Here is a 13,255-nt window from a genome sequence, read left to right on the forward strand (position 1 = left end):
CACCCCCCCCCGCCCGCCCTGCCGGAAGGAGCTGCAGAAGTCTTATTTCTCCTTCTCCTCCAGCAAGGAACTCTTGCATTTGGAGGGGTCAGATTTTTATTTAGTACAAAGAAGTGAGGGGAGTCTTCTCTAAGTAACTTGCTCGTAACAGCATGAGCCATTCTAACAGTAGTACTTTGGACAAGTCACTTAGCCTCTGAGTCACTTTCTGTGGATGCAGTAGAAAGAAAAAATATTCCTAGGGGGAAGGTATCAAGGGAACAACCAAAAGTCTCTCCCAACTGGTTGGCAGACCTCATGCCTGGGGTTAGCTGGGTAAACATCCAGTGTAACAGAAAGAGCAGGGACTTGGAAATTATACAAACATGGATGTAGTGTTAGCTCTGGTGCTTTTTAAGCAGAGCAATATCAAGCAATTAACTCGTTTATCGTTTTTTGAGCCCTAGTTTCCCTCCTTGTAAAATGGAGTGGCTAATGCCTACTTAATAGAAGAAAGTGGAAACAACCTATAAGGACTGCAAATAGGGAAGCAGTGAAATAAATTGCGGTACATCTACAGTAGGGAGTACTACACAAACTCTAAAAATAGATAGAGATGTATATACTGATGTGGAAAGACGGCTAAAAATAATAATTGGATAAAAGCAAGATGGAGGGCAATGCGTATGTTAACGTTCCTTTTCTGTAAATATAAAGGAATTTTACCTCGGGACATATGCCTCCTAGTATGTACATAACAAGCAGGGGGTGGTAGGAATCATAAGAAACAGTTAAAAGTTAGCTTGAGGGAGAGGGATGAAAAGTTAGGTGTCAGGAGGAAGGTTTACACTATTTTTATTTTTATCTGTTATTTAAGTTCTCTAGCCAGGTCCATGTATTACTATTATTTTTTAGCATCAACAGAGTTTATTTGCATAGTAAGATTATGGATCTTTCTTCCTTTTCATGTTTTTCTGGATTAAAAAATGAAAACTTTTGAAACTGATGTGAGAATAAAATTAAACATATCAAATGCTTGAAGCACAGAAGGGGCTTGGTGAATGTTAGTGCAATAAAACAGAAGGAACGACCTGAAAGTTCTTTTTATCAACCTTTTTCATAAATAGATACGATTTTTAAAAATAGTGATCATTACTATTAGATACGATTTATTATTTTTATTACTAGAGAGCATTTTCTGTCTACCTGTTTCTCTGTCATCTTTGGTCTGTGGATGTGGGGAAAGGTCACTGGATTGGTCGTAGGACCAGATTTGCCAACAAGTGCTGTGATTTGTGGCAGGATGGTCGTCTAATTTTTCTGAGCTTCAGTTTCTTCAGCTTTCAGTTAGTCAGGAATCTGGGTGATCTCTAAATTCCCTCCAAACTTGAAATTCACATATCCATTTGCCGATGATATCGGCTTAACTCAAAAGCAAGAGCATGCAGTGGTGGACTGTCTGGAGATCCAAGGCAAGAGAGACAAAAAATGTCTTAAAGACAAGCTTGAGGTTGGGAAAGTTTCCTAAGACAGACCCAGTCTTTTACAATCCACACAGCCACTAACTCACTTACTCTGTTTTTTGGTCGGAAATTTTAAGCTTTTTCTACCAATGAAGCCGTAGAAGCAAAGCTCTGTCCCTGCTATAAAAGGAGGCTAGGATAATTTTATATTTCCTTGGGTTGTGTTTTGTTGGCTGTTTTTTCTTTTCAGTGATTTGTTTAAAATCTAAAAGGCAAGGTAAACGTTTTGGTATACATATATATTTTCTCCATCTCCTATTTGGTGGAGTAGATAAAGTCAATTCTCTCATCCAGAGCAGTCCCTAGTAGGCAGCAGGCCTGTCCAACTGAGGCCTGCTCTATCATATATGGGGGATATGTATGTATCTAATCTATGTACAATAAAATAAACCTATGGTACAGAGTACTGTGGGCCCCTCACCAAGGGTACAGCTATCCCACTCGCCTCTTTCCAAGGGAACAGCTAACCCTCATCCTTCTCTTCAGCAGCCGAGCAATCTGTGAATCAACTTGCAGGCTTTTTCCAAGCTCCAAATGTGTGCAGGGATTTGTTCTTCCTTCCAGTCTTGATATCGTTCTGGCAGCCTGGTGGGCTCATGTGTGTGGCTGCAGGAAGCTGGGAAAGACTGTTCCCTCCCTGAGCCTGGCTTCCCTGGGAGCGGAGATGTGTAAGAGCAAGCAGTGGGCCTGGAGGACTCTGCGCTGTTGCCGTGGTCACTTCCCAGCGTGCCAAGGACAAGTCCCCTCATCCTCTGTGAGACTTCATTAGGGACAGAGCAGCGTGTGACGGCAGGCCTCGACACTTCATAAGACTGGGGCCTGGCCTTTTTCCTTCATGTAGTTTTGACTCATGAGTGGAATGGAGGTGATCTGGGGCCAATAGACCAATGCGTTCCTAACGCAGAAATAAACACACTAACCCTTAAAACACCCTTGATAGGACCAACAAGCAAAATTGTGGCAATGAGAATATTGTTTTATAACCAAAACAACAATCTGAACAAATCACGGACATGATTTACGTCCTTGTAATCATCCTACACCCAGGATTTTTGACTTTTTTCACATAACATGACTTGGTGAACATTTTCCCATGTGACTTTGTGACCTTCATAATTAGTTACACTACGATTTAAAGGAAAATCAACACGGTTGGTCTTAGGGCCCCCAGGTACTAGCCTCCAAGACATAGGACACGATAGAGAAAGACTAACTGGGTCATATAAAATGTCTCTAATTTGGATTAGATTGTATTTTATGTACGAGAGAGTTTGCCCCTGCTTATGAGGGAGTCCCAGACTTTATTATCTTTTCCTTCAAGGCAAGTCCATGGATCTCTCTGCTTGTCTCCATGCAATGTGCTAAGAGTGGCAATTGCTTGTCTCTTTCTCTTGTCCTCAGCCGGGAGACGTGTTCCTCATTAGTAGGAAGTAACACCCCACCACCTGTCTCACTAGACACGTGACCGGGGGCCTCAGGTAGGATTTCTCAATGTCCCAACCTCTTTCCCCGAAGTCATTAAGAACTCCCATCAGAAAGAATGAGGCTCCCTTTTTTTTAATTTCAAGGGTTCTGATAAGTATGCAGAAGTCAGAAAAGGTACCCAGAATTCAGGCAGATTAATCACTTGGTTCCCGAATGTAGGAAATTTCCATGACGTTGATTCTCATTCTGTTTTGAGTGGCTCAGGAGGAAGGGCAGTTCCTGACTGTGGGATAGACACAGGGAAATCTCCATTTCCCTGAGCCCAGCTCTGATTCTCCCTGCCGTTGACTGGTTTTAACGTGTGAGGTCCTGGGCGGGCCTTGGGGGAGAGATGTGCATCTGGGTGAAAACTGTGTTGTGAGGGCAGCACTCCCACAGCCAGCCAGCGCCCTCCTTCCTCCCCTCTGGAACGTTCCCACCAGCTCTCTGGATCCCTCCTCAGTGCCCCTTGGGCGCAGCAAGGGTCCTGTACGTCCCCCAGGAGAAGCAGTCCCTGGATTCCTAGGCACAGAGCAAAGAAAAGCCTCTTGTGAGACCAACCACGCCTAAGAAAACTGGGAGCCCCGTGTGGCTAGTACACAGGGATGTCAGACAGAGAAGGGAAGCAGGGATTGTTAAAAACACTGACAAAACTTTCAGGTTCAGTGGCTCTGAATCACATCTGAATAGTAGAGCCAATGGTCATGGCAACAGCAGTCCTAATTAAGGGTTCACAATTTTATTCGAGTCAGCTGGGGGAGAAGGAGAAGGGTGATTTTTCTTGGTTTGATTGTTTTCAGCTTACAAAACAAATCCTGCTTCCCCCTACAATTATGTGAAATTACTGTCTCCAAAGAAATATTTTACATATGGATGTCCTCTGATCTGTCTTCCCCGACCGACCTGTCTTTCATGCAGCCTGGGAGGGTCCTTCGAGGTACCACAGGGGTGGGAGGCAGGAGGTGGGCCCAGGCCCACTGACAACTAGCTGGTTTAAAGAGTATAATCTGACTGTATCCTGCAAGTAGTTACTGTGATCTTTTCTACCAATAATCATGCTTGTCGGAAAATACGGGGGGGAAATCACTGCATGTCAAAACTGCTGAAAGATAAGATGTTATGATCTTCTGCTGATTACGTGCCTGCAATTAAGAAGTTGGGGCTGATCGCTCAAAGCTTCCAATACATAAAATCAGCAGCCATTGTAGTTGAAATGCTGCATCCTGTGACCTGTTTTTAATGGACTTTCCTCCTCCTCACTCTTCAAAGCAGGGCTCTGTCAAAGCCACCAGCTTCTGACTTTGAAGCTCTCTTGAAAAAGAGAGAAAAAACAAAGGACAAGAGTCAAGGGCTTTCAACTGCATATGGTTTAGGCCAAATTTACAAATGTCTTTAAAAAAAAAAATTCCCAAAAGGTTACTTTTAACGAGTTCTTTGATCTAGAAAAACAAAAACAGAAACTAAGACACCCTGTATTGATCATGTTTAAAAACATTATTTAACAATTGGTCTAGTCACAAATGTCTGCTTTTGTAATTTTTTCCTGAAGATTGAGGCTTAACATTTCTGATAGGTACAGAATAGCAGATCAAATTTTTTTGTTTTTCCTTCAAAATACCTCTTTCTCTAACGTAATGATCACATCCGGCCAATGGCGGGTGCTATTGGACAGACTCTTTGCTGAACCCTATGGGCAGCCAGCTGTGGCTCAGTTATAGTTCTGGGCTTGTGGTCTCTGTTCAGGGAACACATCATTATCTATGACCACCTTAAATTATAATATTTATATTACAAAAATAAAATCACAATAATTTAACATGAAATTGATTATTTGCCAAATTCAGACATACATGAAAAATGTTTGTAAATTTACGGAAGGAAACAAGATATACTAGCCCATCTTGGAAGGAATATTTTGAAAACAGACTCAGATAAATGCTTAAAGCTTAAAAAAAGGGCCTCCTTGGAAATGCTAGTAAGACTTGCAAAGTCTTCATTTTGTAAGGGCTAGGATACACTGCAGCCTACTTAGTGTGATGCCTGTTCATGGATCTTCAAGTCAAAACTAACGTGTTTTTATCTTGGCATCACCTTCTCATTCTGACATACAGAAGGTCCTGGGTTCTGTATAGAGCAATAAGCCACATTTGGATAATGCTTTTCCATTTCGGACCCCCCTGCCCAATTTTTCTGATCACCTTAATACTTAATTCCAATCTTGTGAGGTAAGTACTGTTGTTATCTCTATTTTATAGATGTACATGCTGAGGTTCACACAGATTTTAGAACATTTATTTAAGTAGATGAGCCAAGACCAGATCTTCTGATATCACATCTTTGTATATATTATGTGCATCTCTTCTCTCAATGCTTCTAGGCTTAGTGTCCAAAGGAGTAGTGTGGGGCAGTGTCCATCCTGTGCCCGTATGCTGATACTCTAGTCAAAATCCTATACATTCTTGGGAATTCCCTGGCGGTCCAGTGATTAGGACTCCGTGCTTCCACTGCAGGGGGCCTAGGTTCAATCCCTGGCTGGGGAACTAAGATCCCGCAAGCCTTGCAGCATGGCCAAAAACAAACAAACAAACAAAATCCTATACATTCTTTACTCTGGGAAACTTGTGTGTCCCATGTTACCAAAAAAGGACATTGTATGATCTTCAAATTCATTCATTCAACTTTTTTGGTCACCACTGTGAGCCAGACTCTATTCTAGACATGAGGATACAGCAATGAACAGATAGAAAATGTCAGTCCTTCTTAGATGGGGGAAAACAGAAAATAGACGTGTAAAACCAAAAACACTTCTTGATTGTTACAAACGTTATGAAGGAAGCAGAGCAAGGGACTATATTAGGATGTCTAGGGAAGTGAGTTGGAGGGTAAGGTGGTACGGGTGGTAGTATTGTTAATTGGGTGTTTATTGTCAACCTGCCTCGAAACATTCAGTCATGTGTTATAGGTTCTGTGCCAACATATGGATTCAGCTAATGCACTGCATGAGATCTTATATACGGAATGGTTTTTATTTTACAGATTAAAAAAAAGAAACTAAGAGAGAGGTCAAGGAGCTTGGCCAAGGTCACACAGGTGATTTGTGTAAGGTTAGGGCCAAGATCTAGGTTTCCTGACTCCCACGATCAGGCTCCTTCCATCACACTGTACAGCGTTTATCTGCAAGAGCCAAGAACCCTTGACACGGCAGCTTAGCCGGTCATTCTGCCTTATGCCGAAGGCCAGGGAAACCCAAACAGGGAGACAAACAGCGTGTTCTTGGTAGCTCAGAGGCACATTCCCTGACAGCGAGCACACCCTGAGCGTGCTAGTGTGCACGCAGCTTATCACAAGTTTCCAGATTTTTGGTTGTAAAAACTGAGTGTGCCTGTGGCAGTAGGGCATGGATTTTTCTGGGACTCTGAGGACCTCTGGGCTGTGTTGATTCTTTGTGGAGAATTATAGACAAAAGGTTTGGCAAGGCTGATAGTTCTCAGGCCACGTGTGCCACGGAAACCCAGTCGGGTCAGCTTAGATTGAAACAGTCTTTTGGTGTGATTCCCAACAGCTCACCTCTCCATCTCTTTGGAGGAGACCTGAGAACACAGACTGGCCTCAAACAAAGCCACTCGGCCACGTGTGCCAGTCCTGTTGTTTTAGCTCATTTCATCATTTTTGGCTCCACCCTTGGAAAAGTACTTTCATATAATTGCGACAGCAAAATGTTTTATTTTCTTGCCATAGGAAAAAAATGCATGTTCATTGCAGGCAATTTAGAAATTATTGAAGAACACAAAGAAGAAATGTAAATCACTCACTCTAATCTGATTACCTGACAATGATCATTGGTAAATGGAAAGTAAAGCCCCAGTCTATTTTTCCATGACTTAAGATACCTTTCAAAAAACAGAAAAAAATTGGACCCTACCATAAATTGCATTGTAATTGGCTAATTTTTAATTTTCTTAATACCATCATCATAATGATTTAATCTGAATTTTTATCGACTGTCTACTACAACTCAGCTACAGAGATTCTGTGCAACAGCTGCTTCAATTCCTATTTTACTGCTGAAGAAACAAGGATTCTGAGATTGTTTATTCTTCTTCTTCATTGTCTCATTAGATGACCTCATTCCTGGCCGAGTCTCACAGTGCATTTATAAGCTCTAGCTTGAAATTTTATTGTCAGCCCTGACCTTTCCTCTCAGCTTTAGACTTTTATATCCATTTGCCTACTTGACATCTCAATTTGGATCTCAAAGGTACCTAGGATTCAACCCATCCAAAGTCATGCACCGATCCTCTGCGTTGTGCAGTGTGAGGGCCTGCACCTCTGTCATCACAGCCTTGGTCTGAGCTACCATCTTAGACGGTCTCCAATAATACACTCTTGACCTTCTTGAATTTATTCTCTACACAGAGCCAAAGGATCTTTTCAAAATGCAAATCCTATTCTACTACCACACACTTACAGCCCTTGAATGACTTTCCTCTGCTCTTCAGGTAAAGACCAGAATCCCTAACATGACCTACTAAGCCAGCATGATCTGTCTGTCTCCCCTGCCTCAGTTCACACCGTGCTCCCCACACTCTGCATCCTAATCATGTGGACATTATTTTAGTTCATTTATTGACCAACTAAACCTCAACAGGGTTTTTGCACTTGCTGTTCCTTCTAACTGGAATGCTCTTCCCACCATCTTGTTTATTCTTTGCCTGGATAATTCCCACTTTCTCTTTAGATGTCAGCTGCCTCAGCACATGAAATAGAGGAGGGAAGATTGCATAACTTGCCCAAAGGCACAGGGCCACTAAATGGCAGCTCTTGGCCTCGAATTCACATTCCCAGACTCCAAGTTTGGTGATGTTTCCTTTGCCTCTTGCCTCTGGGTTAAGTGTAAAAACTTGAGCTGTAGTTCTCTGAAATCTCTATGAAACTTCCCACAGAGGTGGAGGCTCATCTTCCAAGTTTAAGAATGTACTAGGAATAATGCAGAACCTGGTCTGAAGCGTCCCTGACGTCTCCTAGGCTCAGTCCCTCTCTCTCTCAGCATCAGGCAGGATTCCAGATCTCATGGAGCAGTGATTCTGTGACAAGTTCAGCAGGGAGCATTGGATTAAGATTCTCATGTTGACAGCAGTTTTATCTTGTGAAGATGCACAAAGCCTGCCTTATGCATTCCTTTCACACCTGGAAGTATTGAAATATATTTTTGTTTGCAAACATATATACCTTGATACATATATCATAAAAACAGAAATGTGGTTTCTTTGAAAATATTCACAGTTACTCTTCCATTTCAATCATTGAGTGTGTTTTGAATGTATTTTTCTTTCCAGAGTCCATGAAAAGGTGTTTGTTTTCCTCCCTCTTTTAACTAGCTTGGTGCCAACATTTTCTTTCCTTCCCTTGATCTGACGTAAGTTCAGTGTTTTGCTTCTGTCTGCTATTCCAGCTGGTAACCTGTAAGTAGTTGAATAAAAGAAGCTTTCTCTCAACTCAGGCAATGCACCAAGTCCCACCCCAAACACAGATACACATACTCACACATAAACACTGTGGAGTACAATAGTTTGACGTACAGGATGCTCTGCAGAAAGAGGGCAGTTCACTTCCACCCACAGTCCTCTGCAGGCCAGTTCAGGGCAGTGAAATTGGCTGCTATTCGTGCAAATCAGCATCCTGGAAAAGGAAGGTCTGGGTCAAGAGGAAGGAATATCCCATCCTGAGGAAGAAAGATTAGGTTTGTTCTGTATGATTGCTTGGGGATAGCTTCCAAATTTACAATGCACTGAGGCTCTTAATTTAGCCTGCTATCAGTCTGAGATTGTGAAACTGTATTTAGAAAAAAGACACATTCATTATTGTTATTAAGCAATCTAATTTTAGAGCTATTACTAGAATAAAACGCAGGAATATGATAATATTTAACTAGAAATGTGACTAATAAAGCTCCCAATGTTTCCACATTTAGGTATTAAAGACTGTAATTAAATGTAAATAGTGAAACAGGGAAAATTCTTTTAGGTGGTATGGTGAAGAATGAATTGCTTTTAGCAAGCATTGTTTGTTGGAGTGAGTTACTCAAATGACAGATTGCCTTTTCAGATTTGGTCACATTTTTTTTTAGATTAGAGACTGACTATAAAACATATTCCCTTTATTTAGGCTGGGTGGAGACAAGGGATTACTTCTAGTTATCACAGGACACACACAACTACTTCATTACAGATCAACTAGGAACCACCTCGCACCCTGTGAACATAGGGTCAGAGACACAAATGAGATGTTGAGACTAGGAATTTCAGGTGACTTGAGCCGTCACTCAAATCTAGTATATAGTAGTATTGTTTGTTAACCTGATAAATTTCCCTCCCTCCTTTCTTATATGCATACAACTGTTTTTTTGTTGTTGTTGTTGTTTGTAATTTTGTTTTCTTCTCTAATTGCTTTGGCTAAGACTTTGGCTAAGACTTTTAAAACAACATTAATTAAGGATAATGATTGTAGTTATTTTCGTCTTCTTCTTGACTTTGATGAGAAAACTTATGGTTTACTTTGAATCATGATGACAGCTGATTAAGTTTGTATTCTATCTCTGTCTCTGAAAGTTGTTGCTCTTATTGGTAGTCCTTGAAGAGACTGCTGGGGTAAAGCATTTTATGACCTTTATGATTTAAGACCTGTGTGGTTCGCAGTCACTGCAGCCATACCTTTGTCTGTGCCTAATTAGCCTTGTCTAAATCTCCAGGACCAGTTCCTAACCTGAGTCAGAAGAAACTTTTGGAAGTCTATCCCAGCATGCTGGGATGCAGCACTAAGTTATCTTTGATGATAGTCTATCTCTGGCTTTGGCTCTGACGTGTAGATTTTTGCCTTGTGCCCAAGACTTGGTGTTTACCTTTGTACCAAGTGCTGGTAAGTGAATTTCTGTGCTTGTGTTTCTGTCTCTGTAAATGCCTATGGCAGGTATTGGTTAGTGCAGTGACTCTAGACCATAGGGCCTGGGTTCAAATCCTGGGTTTCTTCTACTTATTAGCTATTTAATCTTACACAAGTTATTTAATGTTTTTGTGATTTCTCAATTGTCAAATTAGTGTAATAGAAGTACTTGTCTAAGAAGGTTGTTATGAGCTTTAAATTAAATAATGCATATAAAGGTGTTAGAAAGATGTTGGCACATAGTATGGTACTCACTAAAGGCTTGTATCATTATTGCTAGTGAAAAACGTAGTAGTACTGTATCCCTTTGCATGTTACCTGACTTCCTTCTATCACCCTCCTCTCAGGGTTGGATGTCCATGACTTGAGTCTCATCTTGGTGGTTGGGGATCTGTTGCCTACTATTAGACTTGCCTTTGTAGGACACTGCACAACAACATATTGACCTTTGAATAAAGAGTGTTTTAAAACTATCCTACTGCCTGACCTGAGGTTACAGTATTCTATCTGGTGGGTGAAACTCTCTTCAAAGCTTCACTTCTGACTTTAATTCTGCCGCTCACCTTCCATCACACTGAGCCTTCTCCCATCTAAAGATTTTGATTAGCATATTCATAGCCTTTTTTTTTTAAAAGCATCTGACAGACTCATATAACTTATGTTAGTGCTTTTCCAGAATTGACACTGATTTGTGATTAGGCATATTGTTCCAACTCTGCAAAAATCTCTTCTATTTATCATGAGCCAGAGTTCATTAACATAAAATCATGTTAATTAATTAGCTTGTTTATTTAGCACATATTTATTTAACCTATAATCTAGGGATAAACTATGTCAAGACATAAAATAAATATGAAATAATGTAAGACATGGCCACTGCCCTTGAAGAACTTACACTTTAGTTGAGTAAGACAAAGACCACGACTGTATGAGGCCCAGTTGTGGAAGTGAAGGTGTGAATGGGCAGCCCAAAAGGGAAGTGAGCTCTTAGTTGAACCATGCAATTTTTACATACAGTGCAGTGAGTTTTGCGTTTTTTTTCTAGAGTCCATGAAAAAGTGTTTTCTCTTCTCTTCTTTTGACTAGCTGGATGAAAACATTTTCTCTCTCTTTCTCTTGATCTGAAGAAAAAGGAGGGCATTCCAAATGGAGTATGAATATTGTCAGTAGATTCCAAATTGATGATATTAATTACAACTGATGTTATGCACTCAGTTGACTAATTAAGCTATTCTTGTACTGTTTTCATGATTTTCCCTTACCTGTATATTATCTGCACCATTATTTACTTAATAGTTTTAACTCCCTGTTTTTTCTTTAAATAACTTTATAAAATGTTGTCATCACTATCTTAAAATAGAAAAGCAGTATACCTTGCCATACAAAGATAACACAAAAGAGATACACAACTATTTAAACCCATAAGTCACCTAAAATTGTCTCCATATTGCTACTGGGAAGCTCCATCCTTACCATTCTGAAGTTCCTTTGGGAAGAAACCCTGGACAGTTTATTGAAGTCTCTGTTTCAAACACTCCCCCAATTTGAGTCACCTGTCACTTGTTCCTGACTTTGTTTTATTTTCTTCACAACATGTCTTATTTTCTAAAATTGTATTGTTTATTTCCTGACTTATTATTTGTTCTTTATGGCTAAAATATAAACTCCAGGAGAGTGAGGACTTTGTCTTGTTCGCTGCTGTTCCCCAGAACTTGGTGTGTATTAAGCACCCAATTGCCTGACTTTCATGGCAAAATGGTAAGAAACTGCAAAAATCTGGGCTTAGATAAAATAACCCTGCTTGGTAGATCAGCACATTATGGCTTGATTTTTTTTCTTTCCTGTGTCTTTGATGGTCTGTTATGACTTTGCACTTTATTTACCCACCTGGGCTCATGGGACTTTTTTACTTCTCAGGAAAGTTTTACATTCTTACACTCATTTACTTCTTCTTCTTAAAGTCAATCTGTGGGCTCCAATTCCTTTCCTGCCTAGACTACCTAACAGGGCACTGACTGGATTCCTCTGTTCAGGTAGCTTCCTGGACTGCCCACCATTATGCATCTAAGTGGCCCAAAAAAGCGATATAGCATATGTCCGGGAAAGGGTAGCTATAACAATTCAATCATCCTGGATGGTATGTTCTAACATTAAAAAAATAATCAATAGGACAATGGCAAGTATACTTGTCACTGCAAAGAATAGCTTTAACTAAACGCTTAGGTATGTCCCTTAATTTTAGTTCTGAAGACTGTTTGGATTTTTCATTCTTAAGGCGATGGGTGCATAATCATCAAGGATGTTATCCCAATAGATGAGATGATTTTAAATAGATTTGGATGGAGCAGAAGCAAAAAGAACTACAATCCTATAGCCTGTGGAATGAAAACCACATTCACAGAAAGACAGACAAAATGAAAAGGCAGAGGACTATGTACCAGATGAAGGAACAAGATAAAACACCAGAAAAACAATTAAAGTGGAGTGGAGATAGGCAACCTTCCAGAAAAAGAATTCAGAATAACAATAATGGGGTTTCCCTGGTGGCGCAGTGGTTGAGAGTACTCCTGCCGATGCAGGGGACATGGGTTCGTGCCCCGGTCAGGGAAGCTTCCACATGCTGCGGAGTGGCTGGGCCCGTGAGCCATGGCTGCTGAGCCTGCGCATCCAGAGCCCTTGCTCCGCAACGGGAGAGGCCACAACAGTGAGAGGCCCGCGTACCGCAAAAAGAAAAAAAATAAAATAAAAGAATAACAATAGTGAAGATGATCCAGGACCTCGGAAAAAGAATGGAGGCAAAGATTGAGAAGACTCAAGGAATGTTTAACAAAGACCTAGAAGAATTAAAGAACAAACAAACAGAGATGAACAATACAATAACTGAAATGAAAAATACACTAGAAGGAATCAATAGCAGAATAATTGAGGCAGAAAAACGAACAAGTGACCTGGAAGACAGAATGGTGGAATTCACTGCTGTGGAACAGAATAAAGAAAAAATGAATGAAAAGAAATGAAGACAGCCTAAGGGACTTCTGGGACAACATTAAATGCACCAACATGTGCATTATAGGGGTCCTAGAAGGAGAAGAGAAAGGACCCGAGAAAATATTTGAATAGATTATAGTCGAAAACTTCCCTAACATGGGAAAGGAAATAGCCACCCAAGTCCAGGAAGTGCAGCGAGTCCCAGGCAGGATACACCTAAGGAGAAGCATGCTGAGACACATAGTAATCAAATTGACAAAAATTAAAGACAAAGAAAAATTATGAAAAGCAACAAGGGAAAACGACAAATAACAAACAAGGGAACTCCCATAAGGTTAACAGCTGATTTCTCAGCAGAAACT

This window comes from Physeter macrocephalus, chromosome 8 (assembly GCF_002837175.3).
Source record: "Physeter macrocephalus isolate SW-GA chromosome 8, ASM283717v5, whole genome shotgun sequence".
NCBI lineage: Eukaryota > Metazoa > Chordata > Mammalia > Artiodactyla > Physeteridae > Physeter > Physeter macrocephalus.